This window comes from Hirundo rustica, chromosome 34 (genome assembly GCF_015227805.2).
Source record: "Hirundo rustica isolate bHirRus1 chromosome 34, bHirRus1.pri.v3, whole genome shotgun sequence".
In the NCBI taxonomy this organism is placed as follows: domain Eukaryota; kingdom Metazoa; phylum Chordata; class Aves; order Passeriformes; family Hirundinidae; genus Hirundo; species Hirundo rustica.
In genome coordinates, this window is record NC_053483.1 from 188,099 (window position 1) to 208,909 (window position 20,811).

Here is a 20,811-nt window from a genome sequence, read left to right on the forward strand (position 1 = left end):
ATCCCAGCGTGATGCCAGTTGCACCCAGTTGTCCCCAGGATAGACCCAGTCACTCCCAATCACTCCCAATTGCCCCCAGTGTTGTCCCAGTTCTACCTAACATGGTCCCAAGCTGTTCCCAGTGTGGTTCCAGACACTCCCAGTGTACCCCAGTTGCCTTCAGCATGCTTCTAGTCATTCCTAGTCACTCCCACCTGCCCCAGTAAAGTTCTAGTTAACCCAGTACAAACCAGCCACTCGCAGTGATGGCTCTCCTGGCATCCCCCAGCCCTCTCTGCGTTGCCCTGTCCTGGTTTTCCTGAGAGGAGCACTGTCTTGGTTTGAAAGACAGGTATCTGCTAGGGAGAGGCGGGGCCTCTCTAGGAATGGGAATTCCAATCCCTTCCCTCCAAGTTATTATAATTTAGAAGATTAAAGAGGCTTTTCAGTCAGAGCTATGGGGAAAGGAATAACAGTCCTTTACTAGTAAATATAACAGGACAAACAAACAACAACAGCAATAATAATAATAATAAACAGAACCAAGAACCCCAAGGGGCTTTGTCTCACAAGCCCCGGGCAGTCTGATCTCTTGGGACCGTGAGAGCACCAAGCCAAAGCGTGGAAGCTCTGGGGCTGATGCTCATGGTGGGTTGTCCCAGCAGGCAGGGGGTGGTGTCCCGGCAGGCAAATGAGCAGTGCTGAAGAAGCCGCAACGGCTGGACGAGGCTGACCCAGCTCCAGCAGGGAAGGCGAGGGGCTCCGAATTCCTGGGTGCTCCGGCAGATGATAGAATTCCCAGGACCGGACCCTCCGTTAACCGTGGACTCCTCACGCAGCCAGCAGTTGCCCGGCCATTCTCTCCGAAACCCAGAGCAGGTTCTCCTGCACGCTCAGCTCCTGGAGCCCCTGAGCCTTTTCCTCCCCCAAACTAAGGGATCTACTGCCCTTGCCACTTCTTTTGTGTGGGTCAAGTACCCTTTAAGCATCAGTATTTAGTCTCAGCAACTTATGGGGGGGAAAAAATCTATAGGGAAAGAAAAAAAATCCAAACCAAACTTAACCCCTAACAAGCACCAAGGGCCGGAAGTCTCCACCCTGGGTCCTCAGCAAGCCCCCGTTTGGATCTGCAGCCCCCAGTTTTCCCAGCTTCCCTCTCTTTTTTTCCTTGGTCTGGGTCCCCCTTCCCCCAGCGGACGGAGCAGCCGAGAGCCCTGTTGCTGCCCATCCCAACCTGTCCCCGGCTCCATTCCCTCTCCTACCGCAGGCTGCCAGGGGCTGGGGAACGGGGCACTGAGGGTGTGGCTGCTCCTGGGGGAGGAGGAGGAGTGATGGAAGAAGAGGGATGAAGAAGGAGCAGGAGAAGGCGTGAGACTAGGGGAAGGAGGTGGAGTTAGGGCAGAGAAGAAGGTATGGAAGAGGAGGAGTGGGAGGAAGAGGAAGAGGAGGAAAAAAAGGAGGATAAAGAAAAGGAGAAAGAACTACGAGGCTGAGTGCTCCCTGAATCCTCAGCCCCCCCACCTGTGGGATCATTGCCCCCCATCCCACAGGTGCCTGGGGTGGGGGGAGATCAGCCCAGATATCCTAGGGTGTCCTTGGGTTGGGTTTTATTGTGGGGAGATGTTTGGAGAATGAAGAACTCCAGAGCTGAGCAGAAAATGCACCTTGGGGGGACATTGGGGTGTCCCAGTGGTGGCTGCCGGCAGAGGCAGCCTGGAGGAGCAGAGCCTCGTGTGCCCCAGGACCACAAAGTGGGGAGCCCAGAGAAGGGGGAGCGTTGTGATTTGCGGGACCCTCAACAGCCTGGAGAGGGGTGGGGGGGCACTCCTTGGTCTCCCTGCACCCCAAAGCAGAGAATAAGGAGAGAAGGGACCCTGAAACCCCAAAAACCCCCCCCAGCTTTCCAAAAAGGGAGATGGAAGAGGGGAGAGCTTTTTGGGTTCCTGGGACTCCCAGCAGCCTGGAGAAGGCAGGGACCAAGTAGATGGAGGACCCCCAATGCAGGTGTGACCCCCAGCAGCTGGGACAGGGGAGAACCCCCAAACACCAAAGGGGAGAGACCAGAGACAGGGAACTCCTTGGCAGCTTTTTCTGGGCTGAATCTTGGTGTTTGGGGGTTTTTATGGAGCCCAAATACTTTGTGACTTCTATAAATGGACTTGGTATCAGCAGGATCATCAAACCCAAGGCACGCACATATCGTTTTAACCTAAACCAGGATTTCCCATTCCCAAACCTTGGCTGGGTGGAGGAGGAAGCTGCGATGAAGAGAAAGATGTCCCGGGACAGCCAGGCAGGTGAGGAGGAAGTCAGTGCCCCTTTCCCCCTCTCTCCTGCTCCATCTCCCAGCCCAGCACGGCCCCCGGCTGCAGGACAACCCCGCAGCCAACGCCATCCTGCCGGGGACGCACTGAGGGGATCTCCTTCCCCTTCCCTCTGGCACGGAGGCAAATCCCATTGTCTCCTTGTCCTTCCTCCCCCAGACAAGGAGCTGAGCATGGAGACCAGGGAGGACAAATCCCCACGACAGAACCCCATGGAAGAGGCCATTTTGAGTGGCTCTGTGGTGCAGGAATCCAATGGGGAGAAAATGCCCCAGAGATCCCGCAGGAGGAGGGCCTGCAAAAGCAGTTCACAAGGATCTGAGGAGGAAAGATCTACCCTGTGCCAGGAAGGCAGCCAGAGACTGAGCCGGAACTCAAACCTGGTGGTCCATGAGCACCTTCATGATGAGGAGAAGCCTCACAAGTGCTTGGAATGTGGGAAGAGCTTCAGCCAGAGGTCCAGCCTGATTCGCCACCAGAGGACCCACACTGGGGAACGACCCTATGAGTGTGGGGAATGTGGGAAGAGCTTCTGCCGGAGGTCCCTCCTGACCCGCCACCAGAGGACCCACACTGGGGAAACGGCCCTACCGAGTGTGGGGAGTGTGGGAAGAGGTTTCAGATGAGCTACACCTTGATCCGTCACCAGATGGTCCACACTGGGGAGAGGCCCTATGAGTGTGAGGAATGTGGTAAGAGGTTTCAGCTCAGCTCCAGTCTCCTTGTACACCAGCGCACACACACAGAGGAGAGGCCCTTCCGCTGCCCTGATTGCGGGAAGGGCTTCAGGCAAAACGCCCATCTTGTCAGACACCGGCACATCCACACTGGGGAGAGGCCCCATGAGTGTGAGGAATGTGGGAAGAGCTTCAGCCGGAGCTCCCACCTGATCCGCCACCAGAGGATCCACACCGGAGAATGGCCCTATGAGTGTGGGGAATGTGGGGAGAGCTTCAGACAGAGCTCCAACCTGATCCAGCACCAGAACATCCACACTGGGGAAAAACCATACAAGTGTGGGGAATGTGGGAAGAGCTTCGGACAGAGGGTCAATCTGATCCAGCACCAGAACATCCACACTGGGGAAAGGCCATACAAGTGTGGGGAATGTGGAAGAAGCTTCAGACAGCATACTGCCCTGATCATCCACGAAAAGCTCCACAGTGGGGAGAGGCCTTACGTGTGTTCTGAGTGTGGGAAGAGCTTTCCTACCAGCTCAAGTCTTCTCCTACACCAGCGGATTCACACAGAGGAGAGACCATTCTGCTGCCCTGACTGTGGGAAGGGCTTCAGGCACAACTCCACCCTCATCAGGCACAGGCCCATCCACAGCAGGGAGAGGCCCTATGAGTGTCGCAACTGTGGGAAGAGGTTTCCCACCAGCTCCCGTCTCCTTGTACATCAGCAGATTCACACAGAGGAGAGGCCCTTCCACTGCCACAACTGCGGGAAGGGCTTCAAGCAGAACTCCACCCTCATCACCCACCGGCGCATCCACACTGGGGAGAAGCCCTACGAGTGTCTCCGGTGTGGGAAGAGCTTCTCACACAGCTCAGCCTTGACCAAACACCAACAGAGGCACCAGTAAAGGAAGCCCTGCAAATGCCCCCAGTGCAGGAAGAGCTTCGTGCACTGCTCCAACTGCATCCCCCACTTGAGGACCCATGTTGGGCAGAGAGAGCCCTGGTGACGCACATTCCCTGTGATCCATGTTGGGAAGACATGGCTGGTTGTCCTTTTGTTTTGGCTTTAATTTTCTTCTGATTCGTCTTCATCCCTTAAAAACAGCCGAAACACGATTGAAAAGAAAGAAATTGACCAAAGATGTCTAAAGTCGCACCATTTCACAAGAATTTGAGGGGGAATTTAGCATTTTAAAGCAAATTCTGGAGGATTTGTGTGTTCTTGGGGGATTTTGGGCAGTGTTCTCCCTCTGTTGGCTCTTCAAAAGTCAAGAGGGATAGATCTGTCACCTCAAAACCACTCCAATCGCACCAGAAAACAACTCAATATTTCCCCAAAAGGGCTCAATCCCTCCTCAAAATGGCTTGATCCCACCTCAGAAAAACACAATCCCACACCCAACTTACTGATTCCACGGCCACGAGGATGAGCTGGGTTTGGAAGGAAATTGGGAGAAGTGGGATCCAAATTTGGAGCAGCGGTCTCAGGATTGTGTGGGGCTGGGTGGGTGGGATGTATTTTGATAGCAAATAAAATTTTGAGAGTTATTGATTTCTGTCCCATTCATTTTCAGTCAGTTGCAGGTCTGTTTTCAGAGTGCCACCTTCTCAGCTGATTGTGTTTGTGTCCTCCTGTCTCTTCTGCCTGCCTCTGCCTGCTCTGTCTCTCAGTGTCTCCCTTGACCCAGGGCAGCTCCCACCAAAGACCCTGCCCTGATTTAATTCCCAATCCAGGAGCTACAACCAGCATGGATGAAGTTCTGAGGGCTGGCAGTAAAATGTCACTGTAGGATCTTGCTGCCCTTGGCTTTTGGCCCCTTCTTCAGAGCTTTGCCTTCAAGGACAGGAAGATCTTTTCCTTGCTGGGAACTGGAATTCCAGACCCTTGGAGTGTGTGCCTTGCAGGACCAGACAGACTGGGATCATGTCAATGTGGGTGGGTCTTGGGGGAGATGGGAAGGGGGGTTTTGGGGCTATTTATGTTGCAGGGATTGGTTGGGGTGATCCTAGCCAGAAGCTGTCAGGCGGTTTGAGGGGTCTGGGAGTGGCTGTTGGTCTGGGAAGGGGTTTTGGGGCAGTTGGGTTCACCCCGACCTCCAAAGCTGCTAGCAGACCCCATCTCCCAAGATGCTGCTGGTGTTTGGGGGTCCATGTCAGAGCTCATTGTCCTGGCACTGCAGGAGAAGGTGAAGGGGAGTGTCCAGGGACCGTGTGTCCCATAACAGAGTGTGTGTGACCCCTTCCATCTCGGTGTCACACGCTTTTCCCTCCCCACAGGGCTTCTGACCCAGCTCCTGCTGCCCCTGGGAGGGAATTTGGAGAGGGGGCAGAGGGGGTGTGCAGCCCCTGCTGGGGGATGACCCCACCCCAGCCCCTTTGTTTAGCACCAAGCTGTGCTTGGAGCCTCAGGAGAAAGAGGCTGAGGGGAAGCAGATCCTGCAGCTGGGACAGTACTTGGGGTCAGGGCAACGTCCTGCCCTGCACACCGGGCTCAGCTGTGACACTGCCTTGGGAAGGGATCGGGACATGCCCATCCCCACGGATTAGGGCTGAGAGCAGCACTTGGATATGGACACGGAAATACTGGGAGAAACTGGGACCACGCTGAGGGGGTGAATTATCCCCTCCACACCTTCCCAGGCCACCCTGCCATCTGAGAAATGCTTGTTCAGCCTCGGCCTTGGCCAACAGCCCCTAGGCTCAGCTCCTCTGGAGCTATCAGAAACGCTGTCTGCTCCCAGGCACTGCTGGTGCCCAACAAGCTCCTGGTTTCTTAAGAGCTGCTCTGGGAACTGTTTTTGTCCTTTCAATGGCACAACATCCCTGTTCTCACACTTCCAAAGAATGCTGTTGATCCCAAGTGCAGCCAGGATGAAACATTGCTGTGACTAAAGCCCCTCTCTTGGGGCCCTACAAACAGCACTCCAAAAGGAGCCCTTGGAGCTTTCCTGGGCCCTCTCCGTGGGGCCTCTGCAAGCCAGGAACTCTCCCCTTTGCTGCACTCAGGGGGACCCCTGAACAATGACGGAGCCTGAACTGATCCCTCCACTACTTGAGGCTCAACCCTTTGCGCCCTGGGTTGGTGCCAGAGCATTGTGAGTGAGCGTTTCCCTGCCCTCCAGGGGAATTTCTCACAGGTCCCGTGCAGTGACTCTTTCTGTCTGTGTGCACACACGAGTGCCTGTCCCTAGCAAACGTGCTAGAAATGTTGCTCTCTGAGGGGTTTGAGTGCCTTGGATACCTGAGTCAGTCAGGCTTGTAAGTAAGGTTATATCACAAGGTATAAGCCAAGCTAAATGCTGCTAAGTGTTGTTCTTTTGCTGATTTTTTAAGCTTAATATAAGTTATAAGCTAAGTTAAATACTGTTAAGTGTTATTACTGTTAAATTGCTGTGTCATAGGTTATAAGTCAGGCTAAATACTGTTGATTGCTGTTCTTTTGCTAACTTGTGAAGTTGGAGGTATAAGTCAAGGTTAAGGTAAAAGTTAAGTCCTGTAAACTTTGAGGTCTGTTAAGCTTTTAGGCTGTATTCCTTTTATCCTTGCCCTCACTGTCCTTTTGTCACATGTACCTGAACACACACACACGCACGCACACACAGGACTTAAGTTCTTGATTCATTTCTAGTTTGATTGTCTGGATTTTGTTTGGTGTTGTTGTTACTTTGTTTCCTTGGTGTGCCTGAAGTGTCTAGTCAGGAGTAGTGACTTTTGCCAAGTAACTTTGTTGTGCTGTCATTTGATGTTAACTCTGGTTTTTGCTGATCCTTTGCCAAGGATTTTTTTGTTCCTAACGGTGAAGGAGCCCTGGCCCAGGCTCTGGCCTTGGGGGCACACGGGGATGCTGCTGAGGGGTCCCTGTTCCCCTGTCCCACCCCCCACTGCCCCAGCCCCTCCCCCGTCCCCATGTCAGGCTCTGGGGTTGATGTCATGGAAGATCCTCTGGGGGAGGCTGCGGCCCCAGGGGCCGGGGAGACTCAGGGAGACAGGGCACCCTGCTGTGAAGGAGCAGCATTGGACTTCTCTGGGAGGGCGCCGGGTCGGAGTGACCTCCCCAGTGACTTCACACAGCCCTTGTGATACCACACCACCCCTGTGATGTCAGAGCCCCCATGATGTCACACAGCCACCTGTGATGTCACACAGTCACCCTGTGATGTCACAGCCCACTCTGGGATGTCACAGCCATCTCTATGATGTTGCAGACTACCTTTGATTTCATACAGCCACACTGTGATGTCACAGCCTGCTCTTTGAGCTCCCAGTCTGCTCTGTGGTGTCACACAACCTGCCCTGTGATGTCCCAGCCCAGTCTGTTGTTATACAGCCACCCTGTGATGTCTCAGCTGGTTCTGTGATGCCACAGCTACCTTTGTGATGGGTTATGCTAATTCAGGGAACCAAGGCTTTTCTATGTCACAGGAACCCAGGAGACCATTGTGAGGCCATGAAAACTCTTGGAACAAAGACTCTAATGTGACACAGCACGGCCTCTTGGAACCCAGCAGACCATTGTGAGGTTATGGAACCCAATGGAACCAGGGCTCTAATGTGACTCAGAGAAACCTCATTGAACCAAAGATACCATAGTGAGGGTAAGGAGGCTCATGGAAGCAATGCTCCAGTGTGACACAGTGGGGCCTCATGGAACAAAGGAGACCCTAGTGAGGTACTGGAACCTCAAAAAAGCAAGGCTTTGATGTGATCTAGCAGGGCCTCATGGGACACAGATGGCCACTGTCAGTTGATGGAACTCATGGAAGCAAGGCTCAAATGTGAAAAAGGTGTGAATCATGGAAGCCAGGAAACTGTCATGGAGCCAAGGCTGCAGTGTGTCACAGAGGGATCTCATGGGAGCCAGGAGACCCTGATGGAACCAGGGCTGCAGTGTGTCACAGAGGGATCGCATGGGAGCCAGGAGACCCTGATGGAGCCAAGGCTGCAGTGTATCACAAAGAGACCTCACAGAAGCCAGGAGAGCATTGTAAGGCTATGGAACAATATGGCAGCAAGGTTCCACTGTGACTTGAGAAAACCTCATGGAAGCAAGGAAGCATTATGAATGTCTGGAATCAACATTTGCAGGTGGATTTTCTGTTCCCTCCTGGGTTGCTGCTGGACAATAAAGCCTGAGGCAGCCTCCCAATTTTCCGGCTGCGTCATCAGTGTGGGGGCAATTTGGGGGGACACTCTGTCAGCCCTGGGCCTGCTGCTCCTCCTGGCTGGACATGGAGCTGCTGAGACATCAGGGTGGGGAGGTCCTGATGTTCCTCCCCTTTGCCCCCGCAGCCGTGCACTTTTGGGGCCTTTTGAAGCCATCCCGGGGGTGAAGTTGGGCTGGCTTGGGGAGGGGTTGGGACAATTTCGGTGGCTTTTTGGAGTGTCCCAGTGGCCCCCCGTGGCCCAAATCCGGCCCCTGCTCTGGTGCCTCCTCGACAGTCCCAGCAGTGCCCCCCAAATGTCGCTTTGGCGGAGCGCAAGGGTCCTGCCATCGCCGCCATGGCGATCCCCCTCAGCGGCGGCCAAAGGGGGCGGGGCCGAGGCGCACGAGCGGGGTTTATGCTAATGAGGCGCCAGCGCCGTTGCCGGGGGATCCGGTGAGCAAGCGGGCGCGCGAGCGCCGAGGGCGGGGGCCAGCGGCCAATCCGGAGGCGGCGGGGTTGACCGGGGCGGGACCGAAGGGGGGGCGGTCACGCCGGGGTGGCGATGGCGCCGATGTCGGCTGCCCCCCTGAGCACGCGCTGGGGGGTTCCACGCTGAGAGAGTGGCACGGACAGGCACAGGCGTGGGGACAGAAGGGCTGATGGCACTGTCTGCACGCTGTCCCTGCGGCATCTCCCCCAGCCGCTGCGGGGGCAGGAGCTCCCACCCCTCACTTTCACCTTTCACTGTTCTTGAGGGAAACAAGGCTCAGGCAGGGGAACAACAACACCGTGTGCGAGGGGAGAGTGGACTTCCAGGCGCCGGGGACCCGTGGAACTCTCAGTGCTTCCCCATGGGACATCTTGCACACCCACATTCTCTGCGGCCACCTCAAGTGTGGGTTTGCCGGGTCCATTCCCGAGTTTTGGGAGAGGAGCCAGACCTGTCTGGAGGGACTCATTCCACTGGGATGGGACTGAAGCCCACCCAGAGCAGGGCCTGGTGACTGCCCTGGGGCGTCACCCTGCTTCTGTAGGAACGCAGCTGCTGTTCTTTGCTCGGGTGAGTGTTAGCAAAACTTCAGCCCACCCGCAGCAGTGCCCAAGTGCTCCCAGCAGCAGCAGCCAGGGGGTCACCAGTGCTCCCCAGGGTGGTGACTTCTCTGCTCTCCCCAGGCGCTGCCAGCTCCGTGTTCCTGTGCCTCAGCAAGGCTGGGACCCGTGGCGCTGTGAGGGGTCCCTGGGCTGACCTGACCCTCTGCAGCACCTCCCTGCCCGAGTGGGCACCATCTGCAGATGGAGGATGTGAGCATCATTGTTGCATTTTACTGTTTGTGAAAAACGCCAATCACTTGTTTTTAAATTTTTGAAAGTTTAATAGTAAATAAGATGGTTATTAAAATAGAATTAGAGTAAAAAAATTGAACAATTAGGGTTAGGACAATACAAGACAATAAAAACAAAGTTACAGACATCTGGGTGCCTCCCCGAGCAAAAAAGCTCTGAAGAAGGACCCCGTTAACAAAGGATTATCTCTTAAAAGCAATAGCCTGTTGAATATTCATACATTTCATACATGATGCATAAATTCCATTCAAACATAGAATTCTCTCTGGTTAGTGTCACTTTTTTCCTTTAATCTCTATGGCGTCTTCAGGGCTGATTGAGGCAGGAGAAGTTGGTCTCTTCTGATAAGGAAGTAGTAAATTCTTTTTCTCTGAAAGACTTACGTTTTCCTGTGGTTGGTATATACAAACTACATTTTAACTACAAAACTACATTTACCATACTATCAAAATATTAATACAACATTAACAATCAATACAACATAATACATATAGTAAATATCTTGCCTAGAGCCATATAATATGCACTTTTCGCAATCCTCCTGCTTTATAATTAATTTGGCTCAAGCAATATTCATTATTTTCTAGCCTTCATTATCTGCTCATTTTTTTCACAAATCAATCTCACTTCTTTGACGGGGTCTTCTATATTATTTTGTTTCTTTAACACCTTAATCCTTTGTGGTGTTGTTGTTGTAGGCAGCTTTTGGTCGATGTTCACTAATTGCATGCCTTTTACCACACTGGTGATAAGCTTAATGAAACAGGGAATCAAACAAGGAAGAAATATTAAACCAGCTGTAGCTCAAAAAAGGGTGAAGCCTAACTTTTTCCACCATTCTACTCCTAACATGTTATCCCACCAGCTAGTATTTAGCATTGATTCTTACTTTTGAACTGGTACCTGGGCGATTTTTCTGATATCATTGACTATGTCCAGGACGGCATCTCCATTGTCATCTATTTTTAAACAACAATTTGATGTGTTGAACTTTCCACAAACACCCCCTTCTTCACCTAATAGATCGTCTAATGCCAGCCTATTCTGATACACGGCTGCTCTTGTTTGGGTTTGTTGCCTTGATATTAATTCCATTGCCTGACCAGTTTTGTTTGTTATTATCTCTACAGCGGCCTGAAGCCTTATAATACAATTTAGCATATAAATTGGGGTCTGATATCCCCAACTCCCATCTTGTGCCCAGGTGTCTGGCCCATATGTTTCCAGTATGTGTTCAGGGGGCCATTCCTCATCTCCCCAGTTTTGAAATCCTCTAATCAAATTTCCTTTGTTTCTCTTTAGATCCTTATAAACTGGTATCCCTAACTGATCCCCATCAGATGTTGATAAAAGAAAAAATCCTGGCTGTATAATTCCCAGAGTGCAGCTCCCTTTCCACTGGGAGGGGAGTTTTGGGTATGCTCTTTTTCCACATATCCAAAATAAGCCATCTGGAGCTTTCCAGTAGTCAAATTTTTGTTGATCTATATTCTCCCAAAATTTGGAAATTTCTGGGATGCCATGGTAAGGATTTTTACCTGTGTCATTACATTGAAAAAGTTTTATTTTATTATCATACTTACAATTCACTTTTTTTGCTTTTTCTTGGGTCCAATACACATTTGATTCTTCTGGGACCCACCATACAGAAGTTCCATTACTAACCTTATATCTTTTACAGGGTGTTTTTCCTAATTCATGAAGGAACTTTTTCCCAGTGTGCCAAAGACATTCTGCCCCTATCACTGTTTAGCTTAAAATCCACCCTTCTGATCTGTTTTCTCCACTTGTACTTACTTGGTTCCATTTACGGAGCTCAACTGGGCCTAAGCTGCTGCCTTTCCATGGCCATTCTTTTGACATCAAAGCCCCTCTACAGACCCAACAATTGGTTATGTTAAGTTCCTTGCTTATTCTTTCCCCTAATTCTACAAACTGATTTTTACCCATTCTTGAGATATCTATTTCTTTTTCTAATTGCTGTTCAAGTTTTGTGTAAAAATTGTTGATTGAAAGTGGCACAGGTTTAGGTGGTTGTACTGACTTAGCCTTTTTGCTTATCAACTGCTCTTTTACTAAGTCTTGTGCTTTGTGCCCAATAATGTAGGTAAAGCAAATCCATCTCTCCTCTTTTGGGCATTGACTTCCCATCCTGCTACCACTTGTTCCTAAGTTCTCTGCAATCCAGTACTTTTTCCCTTTATGTATGCAATTGCCTAATTTGGATGGGTTATAGCAGTGACTGTTGACATGAGTGTGAGAAATGAAAAAAGAACCTCGGTGTCTTTCCATGTACAGCTTTTGGTAACATCTGTAGCATGGCCTTGTCGATATCCCAAAAGGGAGAAGACAAAAATTGAGTGAGAGAAAAAGGAGTAACAGAGGTCCAGTATGGCTTATACTCCCACCTTCCATGCCTATGGGGTTGCAACCCACAGCAGGTGTATTTGATCTTCTTGGTGGTGAATACAGAGGCCAATCTGGTCTTGCCCTCTATTTCCTTGTCACTTCCTCTTAGCTAATTTCCAGACAAATCGTTTCTGACACTCCTTAACTGTCGTTTCCACCGTTCTTCAGGTATCTCCCATTCAACAGGCACTAATAATTCCCATCCACAAAACAAAGTTATTATTTCAGTTTCTTCAAGTTCTACCTGGATAGGAGATCAGTTTGGCCCTTGACACTTCTTGCAACGAGAACGTCGCTTGTGTGAACTACAATACCAATTCTTCCCACAATCTAAACATTTACATTTAACCCAGCTAGCATGTCTGGTATTTGGGTGGATCAAACAGGGTATTTGGTCTGGCACCGATGGAAGCTGCAGCTCCTCTTTGCATAAATCACAGACTAAGGCGTGAATACAAGAGTTCTCTGTCCGAAACAGTCCTGATCCTCCTGTTTGGAGCGGAAGTATTCCTCCCCAAGGAGGGTATCAGAGGCTGTAAAAACTGCTTTCCTACTGTGGACTCTGGGATAGTGTGGATGAATGTAGAAGAGAGAACTCTGAAGTTGAGTTATAGAAGATGAGGTTTATTGTATAAGGATATGAGGCCTTGCTCTGAGCTGCCGGGCGCAGCTTGTGGCAAGGCCTAGGGAGGTGAGGGAAGGGAGAGGTAGGGAGAGGAAATTCTAAGAGAGGGAAGTCCTAGGGGAAGGGTGCCAGGCAAAGAGGGCGTCCAGCCCCCTCGGGACCCCTTATCAGGGGTCTTCAAGGTGGGCTGGAACAGGACTTGGGCCAATGGGGTTACAGATACCTGATCCTTCAGGGGAGGGGTACAGGTGTGGGATGAACCATACATTGGGGGTGAGACAGGACATTCCATTTGACCTCTGGGTCTGGCTGCAGGTGACCTTCAGCTCACCACATAACTGTTTTCCCAGACATCCAGTAGCCAGGACATCTCAAACATCAAAACTTACTTTCAATTCTATCTCATTTACAGGTTTCACATTCTCAGAGTCTAAGCAATCATATTTATAGGGCTTTCTGGCTTCATCCTTCTCAACAGGCGGTGTCTCAAAGCTTGTCCAGGCAGTACTTGAAACCACTGATATAAGCTTGGCCTTATCTTCCAATTAGGTGTGATCCTGGGTATGTTTCTTGGACCATTTGGGTCTTCCCAGTTCATTACCACCCAGTCCCCATTTAAGAGTCAGTTTTGTATCACCTGGTTCAGATGTAATCGTCCACTCCTTAGGTTCTTCCACAGGTCCTTTGATTCTGCTGGCGTGGATCCACCCTCGTTCCTTGGTCTGGATCGCAGCCTCGGTCGTCAGCAATACCTGAAAAGAACCTTCCCATTAAGGAGTTAAAGATTGTTCTTTCCAGGTTTTTACTAGCACCCATTCCGCTGGATGAACATTATGGATTTTAAAGTCTAAAGGTGTGGTTTGAGGGATTATTCCTTTTAACTGCAGGTTTTCAAGAGTTTTCACAATGGTGTTAACGTATCCTTTAACACTCATTTCCCCTACCTCATAGGTAGCATTTTTATGTTGGGTGGTCAAAAAGAGTAACCCAAACATCGTTTCATAGGGTGACACTCCCAGGTCTGACCTGGGTTGTGTTTGGATCCTCAATAAGGCTAAAGGTAGGCATTGTACCCATGGCATTTGGGTTTCAACTATTAACTTGGTCAAAGTTCTCTTTAAAGTCTGGTTCATCCTTTCTACACAACCAGAACTCTGTGGATGCCATGGGGTATCCAGCTCCTATTTTATCTCTAAAGATCGAAATATTTGTTGTAACACTTTTGACGTAAAATGCGTTCCTCTGTCTCAGTCTATTCTATTAACCATTCTGTATCTGGGAATAATCTGTTCTAAAAGGGTTTTACTTACCATGTTGGCTGAGGCTTTGGTAGTGGGAACTGCTTCTACCCAATGAGTTAGATGGTCTGTCATTACTAATAAATACTTCCATCTTTGTACTTGAGCAAGTTCAGTAAAATCTACTTGGATACTTTGAAATGGTCGAAGAGCTAACTTACAACTTCCTAATGTTGTTTTTCTCATCACCTTTTTGTTTATCCTTTGGCAAGTTATACATTTTTCAGTTACTTGCTTTGCTACTCCAAAAATCCCAATGCAACCATAGTTCCTTAAAAAATGATCACACAAAGCCTGAGAACCCCAGTGGGTTTTCTGATGCATGTCTTCTAATATTTTTGTAGCTAGTATTTTATTAAGTAATTGTCTTCCATCAGGAAGTTTCCATTTCCCTGATTTAGCCTGTTCTCCTCCTATCTTTTTTAATTCTTTTTTCTCTGCTTCACTAAACTTTGGGATTTCCAATTTTTCCTCATTTGGAGTTAATATTAACATAACTCTTTCAGCTCTATTTTCTGCTGCATCCTTAGCTTCCTGATCTGCTAAATTATTTCCTCTTATTTCTGGGGTCACTCCTCTTTGGTGTCCCTTAATGTGTACTATAGCTATTTCTTCAGGAAGTTTTAATGCCTCTAAAATCTCTAAAATGAGTCCCTCATGTACTAATCTTTTTCCTCTTGAGTTAAGTAATCCTCTTTCTTCCCAAACCTTTCTAAAAGTATGTACTACTCCAAAAGCATACCTAAAATCAGTATATATAGTTCCTTTCTTGTGTGCTAAATATTCCAGTGCCTTTTTTAGAGCATATAATTCACAAGTTTGAGCTGACCAGTTTGAAGGTAATTTTCCTTTTTTAATAGTTTGCATGTTTTTTCCATCAACTACTGCATTCCCTGACATTCTTTTTCCTTGTAGACATCTGGAGGAACCATCCACAGAGAATATTTCCCCTTCTGAAAGGGCTTGTTCTTCAAGATGCCCTCGAACTTTTGCTTGGCATTGGATAATTTCTAAACAATTATGTATTAGGTTATCTGCTGGTTCTCCATATAAGAATTGAGCTGGATTTTAACTTCTGTTTACTTCTAATGTCAGATCATCACTATCTGTCAAGATTGCTTCATATTTTAACATTCTAGAGTCTGTCAACCATTTTTCAGCTTTTTGATTTAACACATTTCGAACCGCATGAGGTGTGCACACAATTAGTTTAACTCCAAAAGTAAGTTTATGACTTTCCTCTACCATGATTGCAGTAGCAGCTGTAGCTTGAATACATACTGGCCAGCCGTGGCTCACTGGGTTCAACATCTTTGATAAATAAGCTACTGGTCTCTTTACTCCTCCCCACTCCTGGACCAGAACTCCATGAGCTACCCCCTTTTCTACATTCACATACAGATGAAAGGGGTTTTCTAGTGAAGGTAAGCTAAAAGCTGGTATTGAGGCCAGTTTTAACTTCAATTTTTCTAATTTATCATCATCTTCCTTGGTCCATTTTATGTTATCTCCCTCTGTCAACTTTTCATACAAAAATTTTACTGCCTGTGTGTACCCCTTAATCCATAATCTACAATATCCCAATAATCCGAGTAGTTTTCTGATTTCCCTCTTTGAAGAGGGAGATGGAAGGGAAAAATTCCTGCAATTCTCTCTGGGTTGAGCTTTCGACTACCCTTACTTATCAAGTGTCCAAGATATTTTACCTCTGGTTCTACAAATTGCAGTTTCCATTTTGAGACCCTTAATCCTTTTTCTCCAAGAAAATGTAAAAGTTTTATTGTAGCTTCTCTAACTTCCTCTTCCTCAGATAGTAAAAGATCATCCACATATTGGATAATTTGTATTCTAGGAGGAGTGGAGAAGGCTTGCAGTATTTTTTCTAAAGCTTGCCCAAATAAATTTGGAGACTCTGTGAACCCCTGTGGTAATTTTGTCCATCTTAATTGCTGCTTTCTTCTAGTTTTTGGATCCTCCCATTCAAAGGCAAAGATATCTCGGCTCTCCTTGGCTAGTGGATAGGCCCAAAAAGCATCTTTAAGATCCACTACACTAAACCACCGATGCTGGGGTGGAACTTTACTTAGAAGTGTATAGAGATTGGGTACCACTGGGTAACGAGACCGAGTTCTTTTGTTAACCTCTCTTAAATCTTGTAGTAGTCTATAACTCCCATCAGGCTTTTTTACTGGGAGAATAGGGGTATTATGGGGAGACATGCAAGGTTCTAATGTCCTATCCTTTATTAGTCCTTCTATTACTGGCTTCAAACCGTCCTGTCCTTCTAAAGATATGGGGTATTGATGTACACGTATGGGACAATCTTCTCTCTCTATTGTAACACTTATAGGGTCAATATTTAATCCTCCCCTATTTTCTTCCCCAGCCCAAACTTCCTGGTTAATTTTTTCTTCATCCTCTTGGCCTAATTTTAAAACTTTAGCTGTCATTTTCCCATCTTCTGGTATAACCCCTATTCCTAATTTCACTTGTAAGTCTCTTCCTAGTAAGTTGCTACCTGCCTTTGGGAACAATAAGACATCTCCCATCCAAATTTTAGCTTCCCCTTCAATTACTACATCTTTAATGACTAGAACTGTAAAAGTTTCTCCTTTTGCCCCTGTTACTTTTGCAGTATCTTTACTCACACTATAACCTTTTGGTACATTTAGCAGGCAGGTTGTTTCTGCCCCTGTATCTACCACAAATTCTAATTCTTCTTCTTGGGGACCCACTTCTAGAGTTATCACAGGCTCTAGATGGTATTTGTCCCCTAAATATAGAGCCTTTGACCTCCTTATTCCTCCTCTGTGCCCATCTCTTTGAAGATTTTCAGATCTATTACCTGCTTAGGACAATTTCTCCTATAATGTCCCTCGCCGCCACAGTAAAAACAGACCTGGAATGCTGCTGAGACTTGGTTTGTATTGGGATTATATTCTTTTCCTTTCCCCTGTCTCTACTACTTTTATATCTAGAAGTAGTGCCTGTGGGGTTTTGATTTTTTGGAAATTGTTTTCTTGCATGGTGACTGCCATAGTTTTGCTTTCAGTTTAGCTTTCTCTTCATCTCTTCGGACATAAACTTTCTGAGCCTCCTTTAATAAGTCATCTAATAATTTATTATGCCAATCCTCAATTTTTTCTAATTTTTTTCTAATATCTGGCCAGGCATTAGTAACAAAGTTAATCCTTAACAAAGCTTTTCCCACATCAGTTTCAGGGTCAATTCCGGAATATTGTTTCATATTTCTCCTAAGTCTGTCCAACCATTCAGTTGGAGATGCTTCCTTTTCTTGCTGTGCCTCAAAAGCTTTTTTAGCGTTTTGCCCTCAGGGTGCTGCCTCTTTTATTCCTTCAATTATTAAATTACAATATTCATTCATGTGTTTCCTCCCCTCCTCATTATTTTGACCTCACTCAGGAGGCGCAGTTGGCATTTTGTCTTCTCCGGGGGGCCCCTGTGGGTTCTCTTTTCCCCAAACTTTTATTCCAGCTGCTGGGATTAATTGCCTTTCTTCCTGAGAAAATATTATTTTCATTACAGACTGCATCTCTACCCAAGTATAAATATTTGGACCTGAAAACTGGTCTAATTGTTCAGCTGTGCCTATGGGATCTTCTAAAATTCCTTTGATTTCTTTTTTAAAATTTCTGACCTCAGAAGAAGTCAAAGGGGCATTTACAAACCCTGTTCCACCCCCTCCCATTGGGATTTCTCTTAGTGAAAATAGACTAATTTCTTTATCCCATTTTTGGTTTTTATCCTCTGTTGTCTTTTTCCCGTGTTTTGAGAAAGAATCTAGAGAGGGCTGTCTTTTAAGTGAACTTCTAGTGATTCGATAAGGCATTTCTAGGGAGAAGTCATTTCTCTGAGCAGTAGCTGTGGTTACCGACGGCACGGAGCTCAGGGCAGGAAGGGCGGTGAGGGGAGGGCAAAGCGCCGAGGTTTGGTCCTCCAAGGGCGGAGCGTAGGTGGGGTTTGCTGCCGGGACCGGCAGAGGAGGGGGCAGTTCTGGGGGATAGCGGAGGGGATCGTGGGCAGCCTGCACGGGGCTGGTGGCGGCTGAGTCAGCGGCTCCCGGCAGAGACAAAGCAGCAGCGGCGGCAGCGCCGAGCGCAGCCGGCACGGGCAGGGCAGCCGGGGATCGGGCAGTGGGGGAAGCGATCGGAGATAGGACGGCTGGGACCGACGGGACCCCCGGCACGGTCGCGGCCGCAGCCGTAGACCACGCGTCAGGAGGGACCCCCGGCACGGCCCCCAGGGCGGCCGCAGACCAGGCAGCCGGGGCAGACGAATTCACCGGCGGGGCCGGGGATGGGGTGTATGCGGGGACCAGCGCAGCTGCTGTGGGCTGTGAGCCTGCACTCGGGATGGGAACCAGGGCAGGCGGGGCTGAAGCAGGACGCGGGACAGGGGGCTCGGCCGCGAACGGCAGGAGGGGGCAAAGCCTGCAAGGGATCCCACTCTTTTTCCTTCTTTTCTTCTTGTTCCCCTCCCTTTTCTTTCCCCTTTTTCTTTTCTCGTTTCATCTTGGGGGTTTCTGATATGTGAAAGATTTTTATTCTCCTAAAATCTCCTGTCCAACATGTGGCATATCCTCTTTCTTCGGGATTAAATGGTTCCTTTGAATTTACAAATACATTTAGAGCCTGACAAATCCAATTCTCAAAAGAGCCGTATCTGGGCTAATAAACGTGGTCAGATCTTATTTCCTTCTCTGCCCATTCTATCATGCAAAATTGTATCATCTTTATCTTTTCCTTTCTTCTTGTACAAGGGTTTTTATCCCAGTTAGCTAACATAACTCCCAGAGGGCTATCTTGAGGTATTTCTGTTGGTAATTTTTTACATCCTTTTTTCTTCCCTGTATCCAACTTACTGTTTTTCTGTCCCATTTTTCAAGATCTTATCTATTCATCCCCCACCTCTGTTTTTCACTTTCTCTTACAACCTAAAGACCACTTACTTCTATCTATGCACACACACAAAAAATCCCCTCTTTCTCACAAAACTATTCAATACAATACACCTCCCTCCAAGGAGATATAGTGAATTTTAAAATTAACAATCAACATTACATGTGCTTTCATCCATCTACTCTTACTTCATTTCTCCTTCACTTTTACACATTCTTTCACACCCTTAGGACATGAAGCTGATCCCTGTCGCCAGAGAATCGCGGCTCCATGTGGCCCCCCTTTGCCTTAGGGTTGGTCTCTGGGTTCCAGTATAGCTGGGCCTCTGAGGACAGCCCAGAATCTGGTCGCCTCTGGTGCCAGTCCAGCTATGAGGCTGACTTGTGTGTCACTTACACTTTTACCTGACCCCCGCTCCACACGCCCGATGGAAAAAGGGCTGAATTGCAGGTCACACACACGTTCTGCCACAGCCCCCACCCGCCCAGGGGAACAATGGCCTGTCTGCGGGTCACTTACACCTCCTGCCACAGTCCCACCCGCCCGGGAAGCTGAGGCAGATTTTGTGTGTGACTCACTCTCACACACAACAAGACAACAAGGTACCTTTTACTTTCAAATCACCTATTACAATTTTAGGTGTTACTGGCCAGTCCCGGTGCTCTTGGATATCCCCTCAATCCAGTTGTGTTGTCCAACCCTAGATGTTCTTGGGCATAACCTCAATCCGGCAGAACCCTGGGTGCTCTTTGAATATTAATCCCTCAACCCAACAGGTTTCAGTCCTGGATGCTCTTGGGCACTTACCCCTCAATCCAGCAGACTTTTTGCTTAACCCTGGGTGCTCTTGGGATATTAATCCCTCAACCCAGCAAAAGTTTTAGTCCTGGATGCTCTTGGGCACTAACCCCTCAATCCAGCAGACTTTTTGCTTCCTAGGGGTCCCACCCCTTCTCTAAGACTCAGTCCCAGTTTCCCTGGGGTGGTTCTCTCGCTCTTCTCATCACTCGCTTCGTCTCTTTACTGACCGTTTTTCTTGCGAAAGAATGGAAACGCAGCATAGGAGACTCCGCACTCGCTTAGCAGCTCTGGGATAACCAGCTGCCTCTCATTCACACACTTTCATCCCCCCCTTAACCGCCCCCCCAAACCAGTACTTACCTGTCCTTTGTCCTTGGGTCTTTGTCTTCGTGTACACTTTAGTCTTAGGGGCTAACTACCGCGGTTTTAGGGAATCTTTTCCCTTTTCTTTGTTTTATTGCCTCCTTTTGTCCATTGATCGTAACCTGCATCTGTCGGTCACACCAGGGGAACACAGAGCGAGGCTGCCAACTGGGCAGGGCGCGCCGTCCTCACCCTGATTCCACTGAGGCACCGGCAGTGAGGTGTTATAACCATCCTCTGCTACCATAATTGTGAAAAACACCAATCACTTGTTTTAAAATTTTGAAAGCTTAATAGTAAATAAAATGGTTATAAAAATAGAATTAGAGTAAAAAAATTGAACAATTAGGGTTATGACAATACAAGACAATAAAAACAAAGTTGCAGATGTCTGGGTGCCTTCCCGAGAAGAAAGCTCTGGAGAAGGACCTCCTTTAACAAAGGATTATCTCTTAAAAGCAATAGCCTGTTGAATATTCATACATTTCATACATGATGTATAGATTCCATTCAAACAAAGCATTCCCTCTGGTTAGTGTCACTTTTTTCCTTTAATCTCTATGGCGTCTTCAGGGCTGAGCGAGGCAGGAGAAGTTGGTCTCTTCTGATAAGGAAGTAGTAAATTCTTCTTCTCTGAAAGATTTATGTTTTCCTGTGGCTGGTATATACAAACTGCATTTTAACTACAAAACTACATTTACCATACTATCAAAATATTAATACAACATTACTAATCAATAAAACATAATACATATAGTAAATATCTTGCGTAGAGCCATATAATACGCACTTTTCACAGCCCTTTGGTGAGATTTAAGGGCGATTTGAGGGCATTTTTGCATGGGTTTTCAACCAGTTTGGGCAATTTTACTCCTCTTTGGTTGGATTTTAGACCCCTTTAGATGATTTTAACACTATTTGG

At 48.1% G+C, this 20,811-nt stretch overlaps 1 protein-coding gene and 1 pseudogene across 1 annotated transcript in view; one reads left to right on the forward strand and one right to left on the reverse strand.

Moving 5' to 3' along the window:
* Positions 1-20,811, reverse strand: part of LOC120764669 (zinc finger protein 239-like) — a 96,130-nt gene that overhangs the window by 10,589 nt on the left and 64,730 nt on the right. The window lies entirely within an intron of this gene.
* Positions 1-20,811, forward strand: part of LOC120764665 (zinc finger protein 271-like) — a 37,105-nt pseudogene that overhangs the window by 1,351 nt on the left and 14,943 nt on the right.